The sequence below is a fragment of the Schistocerca gregaria genome, chromosome 6 (genome assembly GCF_023897955.1).
Source record: "Schistocerca gregaria isolate iqSchGreg1 chromosome 6, iqSchGreg1.2, whole genome shotgun sequence".
Lineage (NCBI taxonomy): Eukaryota > Metazoa > Arthropoda > Insecta > Orthoptera > Acrididae > Schistocerca > Schistocerca gregaria.
This window is the reverse complement of record NC_064925.1, coordinates 390,137,487-390,151,511: the sequence shown is the minus strand read 5'-3', so window position 1 is coordinate 390,151,511 and position 14,025 is coordinate 390,137,487.

Here is a 14,025-nt window from a genome sequence, read left to right as displayed (position 1 = left end):
ATAAGTAGGATTCTCAGCCACGTATGTAATACCTCTTTGGAGCAGGGTGTTTTCCCCGATAGACTCAAATATGCCACTGTAAAACCATTGCATAAAAAGGGGGATACGTCGGATGTCAACAACTATCGCCCAGACTCTCTTCTGACAGCTCTATCAAAAATTTTTGAGAAAGTAATGTATTCAAGAGTAGCCTCCCATATATGTAAAAATAAAGTACTAACAAAATGTCAGTTTGGTTTTCAGAAAGGCTTTTCAGCAGAAAATGCTATATACGCTTTCACTGATCAAATATTAAATGCTCTGAATAACCGGACATCACCCATTGGTATTTTTTGTGATCTGTCAAAGGCCTTTGACTGTGTAAATCATGGAATTCTTTTAGATAAGCTAAATCATTATGGTTTGAGGGGGGCAGTGCACAAATTGTTTAATTCATACTTAACTGGAAGAATGCAGAAAGTTGAAATAAGTGGTTCATGTAATGTTAATACAACAGCTGATTCCTCAAACTGGGGGGGGGGGGGGGGGGCTATCAAGCACGGGGTCCCACATGGTTCGGTCTTAGGTTCTTTACTGTTCTTGATATACATTAATGACTTACCATTCCATATTGATGAAGATGCAAAGTTAGTTCTTTTTGCTGATGATACAAGTATAGTAATAACATCCAAAAACCAAGAACTAAGTGATGTAATTGTAAATGATGTTTTTCACAAAATTATTAAGTGGTTCTCAGCAAACGGACTCTCTTTAAATTTTGATAAAACACAGTATATACAGTTCCGTACAGTAAATGGCACAACTCCAGTAATAAATATAGACTTTGAACAGAAGTCTGTAGCTAAGGTAGAATTTTCAAAATTTTTAGGTGTGTCCATTGATGAGAGGTTAAACGGGAAGCAACACATTGATGGTCTGCTGAAACGTCTGAGTTCAGCTACGTATGCTATTAGGGTTATTGCAAATTTTGGTGATAAGAATCTCAGTAAATTAGCTTACTATGCCTACTTTCATTCACTGCTTTCGTATGGTATCATATTCTGGGGTAATTCATCATTGAGTAGAAAAGTATTCATTGCTCAAAAACGTGTAATCATAATAATTGCTGGAGCCCACCCACGATCATCTTGCAGACATCTATTTAAGGATCTAGGGATCCTCACAGTAACCTCACAGTATATATATTCACTTATGAAATTTGTTGTTAATAATCCAGCCCAGTTCAAAAGTAATAGCAGTGTGCATAGCTATAACACCAGGAGAAAGGATGATCTTCACTATGTAGGGTTAAATCTGACCTTGGCACAGAAGGGGGTAAATTATGCTGCCACAAAACTCTTTGGTCACCTACCAAACAGCATCAAAAGCCTGACAGATAGTCAACCAACATTTAAAAATAAATTACAAGAATTTCTAGATGACAACTCCTTCTACTAATTGGCTGAATTTTTAGATATAAATTAAGGGAGGGGAAAAAACTAACTTAAGCATTAGTGTCATGCAATATTTTGTGTAATGTAATATCTTGTACAGACATCTTTCATTAACCTGACACTTTCCACACCATTACGAAGTGTCGTATTCATGATCTATGGAACAAGTATTAATCTAATCTAATCTAATCTAATAAACAAAGAACATCTCGGCTTATTCCCAACATCAATACCACACTATACTGCTGTTTACGGTACAGGCATTACCAACATCGCGGATTCCCCATCAAATTTGACGGAGTTTAATGTTGTGTAACAGGTAAAATTTAGTTTTGGCGGTTGACGGATTTCTTGATGGATATTACTAAAACTGGGCCTTTTTTGATGGATTTTTCTAATTTCATTTAATTTTGAAAAAAATTATTTTGTTTGATAAAACTATTACGAATCTAAATCTTTGTGCACCTGCAAGATAGTGCTATGGATGTATTGTACTAAAACTCTAAGTTTCACCCTTTGTGTTGCCAAAACGGGCTGTATTTTTGATTTTTTCATTCAGATTAAATACATGTAGAATATATCGAAACTGAACTGAAATTAACTCCTTAGATTTCCCTCCTACTGAGCAATGTGTATTTGTTTAGCTAACAGAATCAAACATCTCTGATGACTGGCGGACTCAGCAAAGCAAACATAATGTGGTAGTAAATGGATCTAATATCTGTTATAAGCAAAGATACAATAGTATGTAGGAGCCCAATAATCACGAACTGAGCATAGGGAGCAGAAGCAGGAATCCTGAAATGCCTTCCTGGAAATGGCCCGAGCGGAGACGGTTTGTCATTGCCCTCCTCTGACCTGTTACGAAGTGTCGAGCATGTTTTTTTCCATTGGGAATGACTGTGATGAGTGCTGGTAACATGTGGTGTCGTGTTTGTGTTTTCATGGGCAAGGAGGGAGAGGCTGAAACTCGGTTCTGGCACATAGTGTAATTCTCTCGGAAAGCATCAAGGGGGCCGCCAGGCTTAATATCCCCATCTGGTGGGCGAATCACTATCAACAGTGTCACATGTCCTTTCTTCATGAGAGATTGTTGAGAGGTTTGGAATTAAAGCCAGGACATTGGCACAAAAACTGGCAATCGGGAAGTTTAAACTACCATTGCTCCTCCTCTGGCCGGCCAAATACTGGCAGCGAAAGTATCATCCACCACCAAGACTGAAACTGGCTTTAAATATACGATCGTATTGTATTGTATTGTATGTTAACCGGGGATCTAGAAACGATGGAGAGGCTCTGTCCCTGCCGCAGCTGCAGTGGTCCACAGCCCAACGATGAAAACCGCAGTCCACTTCACCCATCCGCCGCCCCACACCGAACCCAGGGTTATTGTGCGGTTCGGCCCCCGGTGGACTCCCCAGGAAACGTCTCACACCAGACAAATGTAGCCCCTATGTTTTTGTGGTAGAGTAATGGTGGTGTACGGGTACGTGGATAACTTGTTTGCGCAGCAATCGCCGACATAGTGTAACTGAGACAAAATAAGAGGAACCAGCCCGCATTCACCGATGCAGATGGAAAACCGCCTAAAAACCATCCACAGACTGGCCGGTTCACCGGACCTCGACTCAAATCGGCTGGGCGGATTCGTGCTAGGGACTAGGCGCTCCTTCCCACCCGGAAAACCGTGCATTAGACTGCACGGCCAACCGGGCAGGCCAAATATACGATACATGCCTCTAGCACCAGCAAGACACTAACAAAAATATGCTTTGCTCTATAAGTTAGTGCCGCGAATTCTGGATAGTGAGTGCAATACATTAGTGTACAGTACTTCTCGCAAATTGTAACTTGGCATCTATCGAGCAGGGTTTGAAGGCAGAGGGTAGAGTGGACAAGCTACCTGTATGCTGCGTGGACTGAGGAGTTGCGCGGGGTGGACGGGGGCGGGGGAGGCGAAGAACAAACTAAACCACCATGTACTGTAAGCACCCAGTACAGGCAACAGAAACCTGTGTTGAGCTTCTATGAGCTCCTAACAACCGGCTTTCTTTTCCGAAATGGAGTAGAAGATAGCCTCCATGATGAGTCAGCAAGTGCATCATCACTCATTTTCGTAAAAATAACAATGAATATAGTGCAACAAAAGACAGACAGCTCAGCTCAGCAACAAAGAAGACGACAATGCAGTCAACAGCAGCTAATGGTACGCTGCGCTGTTGGCAATGAACATCTCGAATAACTAGGACACGAATTCTCCCGGCTGCTTCCGACTGCTACCGATCATAACTGGGGAGCTGCGTTCCAGGTTACAGACTACAGAGTTGTAGTGAGTTATTGTGTGTTCAACATCTAGTGTCTAGTGCTCTTTTTGTTTGTTTTTGCGACTGACTCAACATGTCTGAAAAGAATGTCAAGCGGTATTTGCAACATTTTAGAAGGGAGTGGTTAAATCATAAACAATTACAAAATTGGATGTTAAGTGGTGCCTGGGGAACCTATTAGTGAGCAATGTAAATATTGCTAATGCAATCTGAAAATGTGGCGTTTATCAGATTTACTTCTGCGTGGAAAAAGTAAGAAACATTTAAAGGCAGCCGAACTATTTTCCTCTTCACGACTGTTAACATTCACATTTCAGTCTATCAAACACCCATAGGAACGTACAGCTGCTGAAGCTGCTCTTACATTGTCTGCAGTTAATCACTGTGCAATTAGATCCGTTGATCATCTTACAGATCTAACAAAGAATATCTTTTCAAAGTGCTGACCATGCATCTAATTTACAGCTACACTGTACAAAGAGCAGTGCTTTAATTAGGAAAGTTCTCTTCCAGTACTTTAAATCAGAGATACCGAATGATGATAATGGACATTTCAGTTTTCTTATAGATGAATCTACAGACATTTCTGTCATCAAACTGTTGGCTGTATGCATTGTATATTTTTCAGAACAACAAAGCAGAGAATTTCCACATATTTAGGAATTGTTGAACTAGACAAGGCCGCTGAATGGGTTGTTACTGCAGTAAAGTTATTACCTTCAGATTACATTCTAGACATTAAACAAATGAGAGGAATTGCTACAGATAATGCCTCAGTAATGACAGGTATTAACAATGGGGCTTACCAGAAACTGAAATGTGTGGTCTCTAATTCGTATTGATTCCTTGTGTTTGCCATTCAGTTCAGTTACCAGTGTCCTCTGCTGCCCAAATGTTACAAAGGAATCTTGAATTCTTAATTTGTGAAACTTATCTTTGGTTTTCTAAATCTTCTTCTTGACAAGTCATGTAGAGGGAGTTGTTTAAACCAATAAATGATGGAGTCGAATCCCTTAAAATTATACACCAATCAGACACAAGGTGGCTATCGATCAAAGTTGCTGTTAATCGCATTTTAAGTCAGTGGCTTAAATACAGACACAATTCGAAACATCCTGACATCAGACTAAGTGCTTCATAACTAAACTATTATACAATATGTAATCTGATTCCATCAATAAGTTTTATTTTCTGTTTCTTAGACCAACTCTAGAAGACTGTCAAAAGTTGTTAAATCATTCTAATCAAGTACAGCCGACTGTTCAAAGCTACTGCAAGACTTAGTTCTTCTTATTATAGATCTGACAAGGTGGTTGTTGTCCCCAGTTATAAAATACAAATCCTCTAATATTTATCTTAGCCATGAAATAGAGGCTTCATTGGTAATTGTGATCAAAGAACATAAAATTAACCCAGAAAGCGAAAACGTTTCCGCAGTAGAGGCGAAAATTTCCTGCTTTGCTTAACAGAGGAGTTCCATAGGTGACTGCTGAATAATGTCAGGATTTTGCAAAAAGTGTGCCTAATTGCTCGAGAACAGTGTTTGAGGGTGGTGAAAGAAACTAGTTCAAGAATTTCAATTACCTGACACAGAAGTAACAGAAAATGTCTTTCAATGATCAAAATTAACTACCGTTGAATGGGAAAATGTTGACAATACAGCAGAAATTTCGCAAGAGTTTGCGTCATATAAAAACGCCAGTTCCCAAAATCCATTGCAGGAGCTCTCAGATTTTGCAATGATGCTTTTGAAATTACCTTGCTCAAATGCTGAGTTTGAATGAGCATTTAGTGTGCTCAACAATGTGAAAACCTCCCTCCTCAGGCTTAGACATAAAACCAATATGGTAAACAGAATTCTCACTGTGCAGGCCGTACTTAGGCATGTGAACAAGTGCTATCATAATTACGTCTTTCCATAGCATGCTTTGAACGAAATTGGCACAATGGCTGCCTACGGTGCAGACCAACAACCCAACACGTCAATTGAAGAAGAGGTAGAGTACGATGTAGAGGACCTGTTGTTATTTTAATCAACAAAAATGAGTAAACATCCTTAAATTTGTGCATCTTTCGTGGCGCATTGACTGCTGCTTGAATTTTGGGCGTGCTGTGCACCATTTCAGCTTCTTATTCTAATATTTTGGCTGTATACTGCCCAGCTATCTGTTTGTTGGATGATTCTGAAGATGAATGGACGTTATACAGTCGATTTATTATTTCTATAACATGAATATGTGCGACTGCACTCCCAAAATTTAATGGAGCTTGTTACTGTTCCATTAAAATGTGATGTAATTATATAATAATATATATTTCATATTTTGGCTGAGTTTGGCAGAGTTTTAAATGTTTTTCCAGGTCGTAAACTTGACATGAGTATAATGTTTAAAGTAAATTTTAATTATGTCATTTTATTTGCAAGAAAAAGAGAGATATATCTGATTTTGACGGATTTTTAAATGTTTGCTTGATGTGTAAAAAAGTAATGAGTGTAAAGATTTATAAAAAAGTTTTATTTTTTCTTTATTTTTGCTAGAAAATATGGAGATATTTAATTTTGACAGATTTTTGAGTATTGGTTTGACAGAAAAAATAATCATGTGATGACAACACTGAATACTTCGGAAGCTGGGAAAATTTATAAATTCACAGAAGCTGTAAACTGTTGAAAAGGTGGTATGTCCTTGTACTATTTACAGCATCAGGTAAATTGCTGTCTACTAAAATATTTATCGAAGTTGTCAACTGAATATTTAATGCATGCGTTAGAATTCTTTTTCTCTAGGAAAAATACCTGAACCCCATTCTAGTCATCACTGTCTCTCTTCTTTCCCAATTTTCAGGCCATCTACTTCCTAAACTTTAGCTTTTCCATGTCAACACATTCTTGTAGGTTTTGTCCCTTCTCTGCCAGTACTAATGTCTTTGTCATGACCATCAGTAAAATTAATGATGTTAACAGCAGAATGTCGTGTTTGACTGTGAAGGCATTTTCCGCAACCACTTTCTGTGCCTGCACCCTGGGGAAAAAGTGCACCTTCATTGTGTTGTTGCAAGATGGCGGCGTGTATACAAACTGTGGTAAATTGCTCCGTAATTTTGAGTTATTACCATCAGTAAAGTGTTGTTAATGTGATATTATAGTGGAATAAGGTATCAGAGCATGCCGACTAACGCATAAATGGTACCACACAAGATGTATTGGAAATTAAACACTGGTAGAATCTCGTGCGATTGTGGTCAACTGTGTAAAGGTCTCCAAGTAGCAACAGAAATGTGCAGTGATGGAATTGAAATAAATGTGATACATGAGCATTATTGTGATATAATATACATAGAATTTCTGGAGAATTTAAAGCAAGTATTGAGCAATCCTCCTGAAAACAAAAACTGTGAATCAGAAAGTGTTTACAGCAGGGCTAGGCCTAAAAACTATAGAACGATTTCGCGTTTCTAGACGGTGGAAAAGGAAGACTTTAATGATAGTGATTGCCATCTAACAGACGCTGCTGATATACGAAAATATAGCAATAGCGTTGCCCCAAAAGGCATAATGGCAGAAATAGGTATCTTAGGAAATCCAAGTTAGTTGTTTGCTCAGACAGCCATGGTGGCTATCTCGCAAAAATCTTGCAAAACGAACACAATCTAGCAGCTATGTAAAACTGGGGCCCCTATGCACAAAGTTATAAGGAACATACAGTGTGATATCATTAAACAAGAAACTCGGGTTTTGGTTATAATTTGTGGTGCAGACAGGGACTATTGCAATGAACTAAAAAGTGCCGTCCATGACTTATGGAAAACCCTAGATACAGTGAAAAATGAAAGTATAATAGTGACCGGAACACCAAACAGATATGACCTAATAGAAACGTCATGTGTCAACCAAGAAATTGTCAAAGCCAACAGTCAATTTCACACAATATGCAAAGCACACAGAAACACCAACTTCCTAGAAGCGAAATTCTTGGAAAGGAAACACTTCAACAGACATGGTTTGCAATGCATGCAATTAAATATTTATGGGAAAATGTTCATAGGTTTAGAATAAATGAGATGGCTGAGATGATGTACCCAAATAACAGCATGCCTATTATTGTATCAACTCAACATGGAGAAGCCATCTCATTACAGATGATACCAGCAACAAAAAAGCAGCAGAATAAACACAACCAACAGCAATTTGCAAAAGATGCAGCAGTACAAACAAAAATCGGAGCAGAAATGCCAACAGCAGCATCACAGACAACAGTAATAGCAGAAATCCCAGCAATAGCAGGAGTAACCAATAATCGGAGCAAAAATGCCAACAACAGCATCACAATCAACAGCAGCATCCCAGACAACATTAACAACAGAAACCCCAGCAATAGCAGGAGTAGCAGCAGAAGGGGAAACAACCATTCACGGGGCAGCAAGTAGACTGAAAAGGATATCTCCTTCCCATCTGAAGAATTTTTTCATTGCAGATATGACGAAAAAGAAGCCAACGAGATAAGTAACATTAAATGTCTAACAGAACTCCACCAAAATATTCAGTGTGAAAACAAAGTGCAACAGCTGGAAGTTGAGTTACAAATCTTAAGACAGCACTGTTATCTATATTACAGAACACTGGTGTGAAGAAAGTGAAATCTTATATATTAATTTACCCTCATATGTCCAAGCATGTTCTTATTGCAGAAACACAATGAAAGGTGGAAGATCATGTATTTATGTTAAGAACGGTATTGAATTTAAAGTCAGAAATTATATTATCATGTAGACAAAGATACTGAAGTGTCAGCAATAGAGATAGTTGCTATAAATATGCACAAGACACTAACTGTATTATGTGTGTACCGTTGTCCCAGTGGTAATTTAGAGATATGCTTTTCAAAACTTATAAAAAGCCTAGAACTAGCGTTGCCTCTGAAACATAATATCCTTTTGTGAGGGATTTTAACATAAATACAGCTAAAACAGATGACACCAGTAACACATTTATGAATATCCTACATAGTTTTGGCATGCCATCTCTAGTAAACTGAGCAACAAGAATAACCACACATTCATCATCTACCATTGACCTTGTAGCTACAGATGTAGGCAGAGAAATCTGTGATGTACTTGTTAAAAATCTGGGACTGTCTGACCATCTGTGTCAGACTATAGAAGTAAAAGCTAGTGTAAAAAAAAGAGTCAAATCTGCATGTATATAAAAGAGTCTATTTTCCATCAGCTTTGCAAAAATTTTCCTTAAATATAACATATGAATGTTGGGAAGGAGTACATATAGAAACTAAAGTGAATAGCAAGTTTTGCAATTTTATGCCTGAGTTTAAGTTAAAATTTGAAGAAACATTCGCCAAAGCATTAATTCCTATTGGAACACCCACCAAAAATAAATGGATCACTGAAGGAATTAGAAAATGTGCTCAAACTTGTAAATACCTAAAATCCATTAAAATGGACAACAGTGGTCCAGTGTTTTTTGCACTATTCCAAAGTTACAGAAGGGTCTACAGGAAGGTACTCAACGCTGCAAAAAATGGTAGTTTTATAAATTTAGCCAATAATAAAAATAAAGCTACATTGGCTTTAGTGAAACAAGGTACAGGAACTATAAACCAGAGAGGTACAAACACACAAATCAAGAACAAGGAAAACTTAGAAAGTAACCCAAAAGAATTAGCAAAATTTGTGAACACTTACTTTAGCAGCATTGCAACAAAGTTGCAGAAATTTTTTCCAAAAAGTGCTAATCAACCAATACTGAAGCATATAGCAAACTCAATGGTATTGCTCCCAACTACTGAGGAGGAAGTATGCAATGTTGTAAGGCAATTAAATAACAAATGCTCCGCAGATTTAGACGAAATCCCAATGTGTGTGCTGAAAAAATGCTTAAATGGTATCAAAGCTCCACTACCAGAAAAAAACCCTTCAAACCTAGTTGCTTCCCTGACTATCTGAAGCATCCCAGAAGTTTACCAGTTCACACGAAAGATGAAGTATAAAACGTTGAGAACTTCAGACCAATAACCATATTGTCATGCTTTTCCAAAGTGATAGAAACAATAATGAAAAACAGGCTTATGAGCTATCTAAGTAAAAATTTGCCAGGGCAAAGGTAGGGCTACTTCTTATACTGTATTAATTCTACAATCGAATTTAGTAACCTTCCTTTAAACATGCATTATTAGCAACATTTTATAGAAATATTTTCCTGAAATTCATTTATGTAGCCATAATAAAAACAGAACTTTGAGTTCCAGCTTCCACTGAAGATTAAGTTTCAATACAAAGAGAAAATGAATAAATGCTCTTCCCGAAGTTGCTTCTGAAATCACAGCCTGCTGCTGGGATCTGCAGGCAACTTCTCTCTAAGCGTCTGGTTTCATTATTTTTCCAGAACGTTTAGCTTATAGCACTATTTTTATTATGTTATTTTTGGCAAATAAAGTGTTTTATGCAGTGTGAAGAAAATGAGATCCAGAGAAACATGGCCGTCAACTGTTGTCAGGTCACCTATATGTACAGCATCTTACAGTCACATATCAACTGTGAAATTGTTGCAGTATATTTCCATGAAATCATCTTAATATTATCTTTTACTAAAATGTCTACTACAAACTATTACTAGTGAAGTTTCTTCCCGTTTGAACTGCGTTGATAGAAGCAAGCTCCTACCTCCTTCGGAAGAGGCAACAGACTTTGGTTTCGTGCTTCCAAAATGTTAAAGATACAAAAACATCCCATCTTAACCTGTGGGTGTCCATATAGCTGCTGATACTTTCCACTATAACACTTTGTATACAGAAATTGCAGTTCACAAACAACACGAGTCCAGCATGTGTTCAATACCATCCATACAAATGTTTTATGCTCCTCCACTCCTACATTGACCCATCTAACACAACAACAAACATTCCAAACACAAACACTGTAAATATATTACACGGTAAAGCGAGCCATAGATTCGCCGGTAGTGGATAACAGTCTTTTTGACCTGAGGTGGGAAATAAGTTTGTCATGTTACTAGCTATTTACTTATTTACTTAGCCATCTGTGGACATTTTAAAATGTATGTATGTTGTCAGCTTGTGTACATTCATATATTTATACAGTTTGTTGTTAGATGTAGTTAAACATTGTGACATATAAGTTATCTACAATCATTTTTGCTCCTTATCAAAATGTTACATATAGTTAAATATTGTGAAACAAAAGATACTTACAATCATTTTGTACTAAGGAAATCACATTTAGTGTAAAAGGAGTGTTCCTGCAAAAACAATTTAAGATTTTTCCTAAAGTGGTATATGTTATTTGATTCTTTTATTTTCTGTGGCAGTTTATTATACAGTTTTACACCTTCCTACAAGAAGCTATTTTGAGTCTAACGTTTATTCTTCCTGTCTAGGTGAAGACAGTGACTTGTTCTTGTACTATAGTTATTAAAACTGCTATTTGTGCTATAATTTTCTATATTTTTCTTGATGTACACTTTGGTTTGGAATATAAATTCACAAGGAACAGTTAGAATTTCTAACGTTTGAAAAGTTCTCTGCAGTGGAATCGCTTACTGCTATTCGTTATAATTCTTACTGCTCTCTCTTGCATTTTAAATTTTGAGCACTGTTTTCCCAGTAAATAATACCATACCTGATTACTGAAAGAACATAACTAAAGTATACAGTCCTCAAACATACATTACTGCATGCAGATACAAGGACTCTAAGTGAATAACATGTTGTGGATATCTTTTTCGAGAGTTTCATAGCATGTTCATTCCACTTCATTTGGCTGTCAATGTGCAACCCTAAGAATTTTATTTGTAGGTACATTATCTATGGAGATGTTATCAAGTTTTAAATTTAAGGAACTCTGTTTTCTGTTCATTCATTTGCATATTCTATTTGTTTTTTTATGTTGAGAGTTACTTTGTTTTCCTGAGACCATTTGCGAACATCCCCTAGCACTTCAGTAGAATTCTCCAGCATTTGTGGTGGTGTCTTACTGGTGATTACTATGCTGCTATCACCAGCAAACAATATATTCTCTCCATGGCTGATGTGTTGTGGTAAATCATTTATATACACCAGAAACAATACTGGGCCCAGTACACTTCCTTGAGAGGACCCAATATTGATATATTATGGATCAAATATATGTTTCTCAATGTACTTTGATCCACTGGAGACATGTGTGATCTCTACTGACTACTCTTTTTTTCTTAGATATTAACGAAACCCTTACTCCTAATGCCTCTAACTTATGTGACAGCTTCTGGTGGTCAACTGTATCAGATGCCTTAGACAGATCTAGGAAAAGGCCAGTTCTCGCCTAGTGCTTCAAAAACTGTCTTTTTAAATTGTGCTATTGCAGATTCAGTACCTCTATCAGGCCTGAAACCATGCTGGTCATTGCATCAGCCAAGTCAATATTTAGAAAACAGTAACTTATCTTAGAACCTCAAAACTTTCGTAAAAATATAACTCTGTCCATAGATAAACCATTTGTATGTGAACAAAAACTGTCAGTCGACAACATGGTGGATAACGCAGTGCGCCTGTGTAAAATACGCGATAAAAAGTGTTTGTGTTGTTGCAAAAAAGAAGACAATTGATAGTGTGTGACTGTAAACTCGCGAAATTGAAGTAAAGGATTGGAATCGTTGCTTTTGCACAGGCCTGCTGCAGCATCCAAACTGCTGTCGAAATTGTACTACTGTAGTAACTAAAGATTCATGCAATTTGCCAGCTGAAGATGGTGCAAACCCGATATGCATATTGGAGCAAATAAAAAACGCATTAAAAAGTGGCTGGTTGCCATATTGTTTCAGTGGGAAATTTATAGTTGTTTACAGTTAATGGTTCTGGTTAATTTTAGGCACATGTGACAATGTTCGTGAATCACAAAACCAATTCACGGATTTATGCATCTGTTGGGAACAGGCATTGTAGACATTTGCAGACAATGATACTGTTTTAAATGACTGTGGTGCTTATTTGTAGAGGTGAGAAATTTCTTGAGTTTTCTCTGGACTGGGCTGCATATGCAAAATATGGAAGTCTTTAATCAATGGAAACACGTTTTCTTAGAACATTCTGGTAAATTATTTTGGAAATACTTTACATAAATTTTCTTACATCTACATCTACATGACTACTCTGCAATTCACATTTAAGTGCTTGGCAGAGGGTTCATCGAACCACAATCATACTATCTCTCTACTATTCCACTCCCGAACAGCGAGCGGGAAAAACGAACACCTAAACCTTTCTGTTCGAGCTCTGATTTCTCTTATTTTATTTTGATGATCATTCCTACCTATGTAGGTTTTTTTCGCATTCGGAAGAGAAAGTTGGTGACTGAAATTTCGTAAAAAGGTCTCGCCACGACGAAAAACGTCTATGCTGTAATGACTTCCATCCCAACTCGTGTATCATATCTGCCACACTCTCTCCCCTATAACGCGATAATACAAAAGAGCTGCCCTTCTTTGCACCCTCTCGATGTCCTCCGTCAATCCCACCTGGTAAGGATCCCAAACCGTGCAGCAATATTGTAACAGAGGACGAACGAGTGTAGTGTAAGCTGTCTCTTTAGTGGACTTGTTGCATCTTCTAAGTGTCCTGCCAATGAAACGCAACCTTTGGCTCTCCTTCCCGACAATATTATCTATGTGGTCCTTCCAACTGAAGTTGTTCGTAATTTTAACACCCAGGTACTTAGTTGAATTGATAGCCTTGAGAATTGTACTATTTATCGAGTAATCGAATTCCAACAGATTTCTTTTGGAACTCATGTGGATCATCTCACACTTTTCGTTATTTAGCGTCAACTGCCACCTGACACACCATACAACAATCTTTTCTAAATCGCTTTGCAGCTGATACTGGTCTTCAGATGACCTTACTAGACGGTAAATTACAGCATCATCTGTGAACAGTCTAAGAGAACTGCTCAGATTGTCACCCAGGTCATTTATATAGATCAGGAACAGTAGAGGTCCCAGGACGCTTTCCTGGGGAACACCTGATATCACTTCAGTTTTACTCGATGATTTGCCGTCTATTACTACAAAATGCGACCTTCCTGACAGGAAATCACGAATCCAGTCGCACAACTGAGACGATACCCCATAGCTCCGCAGCTTGATTAGAAGTCGCTTGGGAGGAACGGTGTCAAAAGCTTTCCGGAAATCTAGAAATACGGAATCAACTTGAGATCCCCTGTCGATAGCGGCCATTACTTTGTTTGTTTCCAGTCTTAAG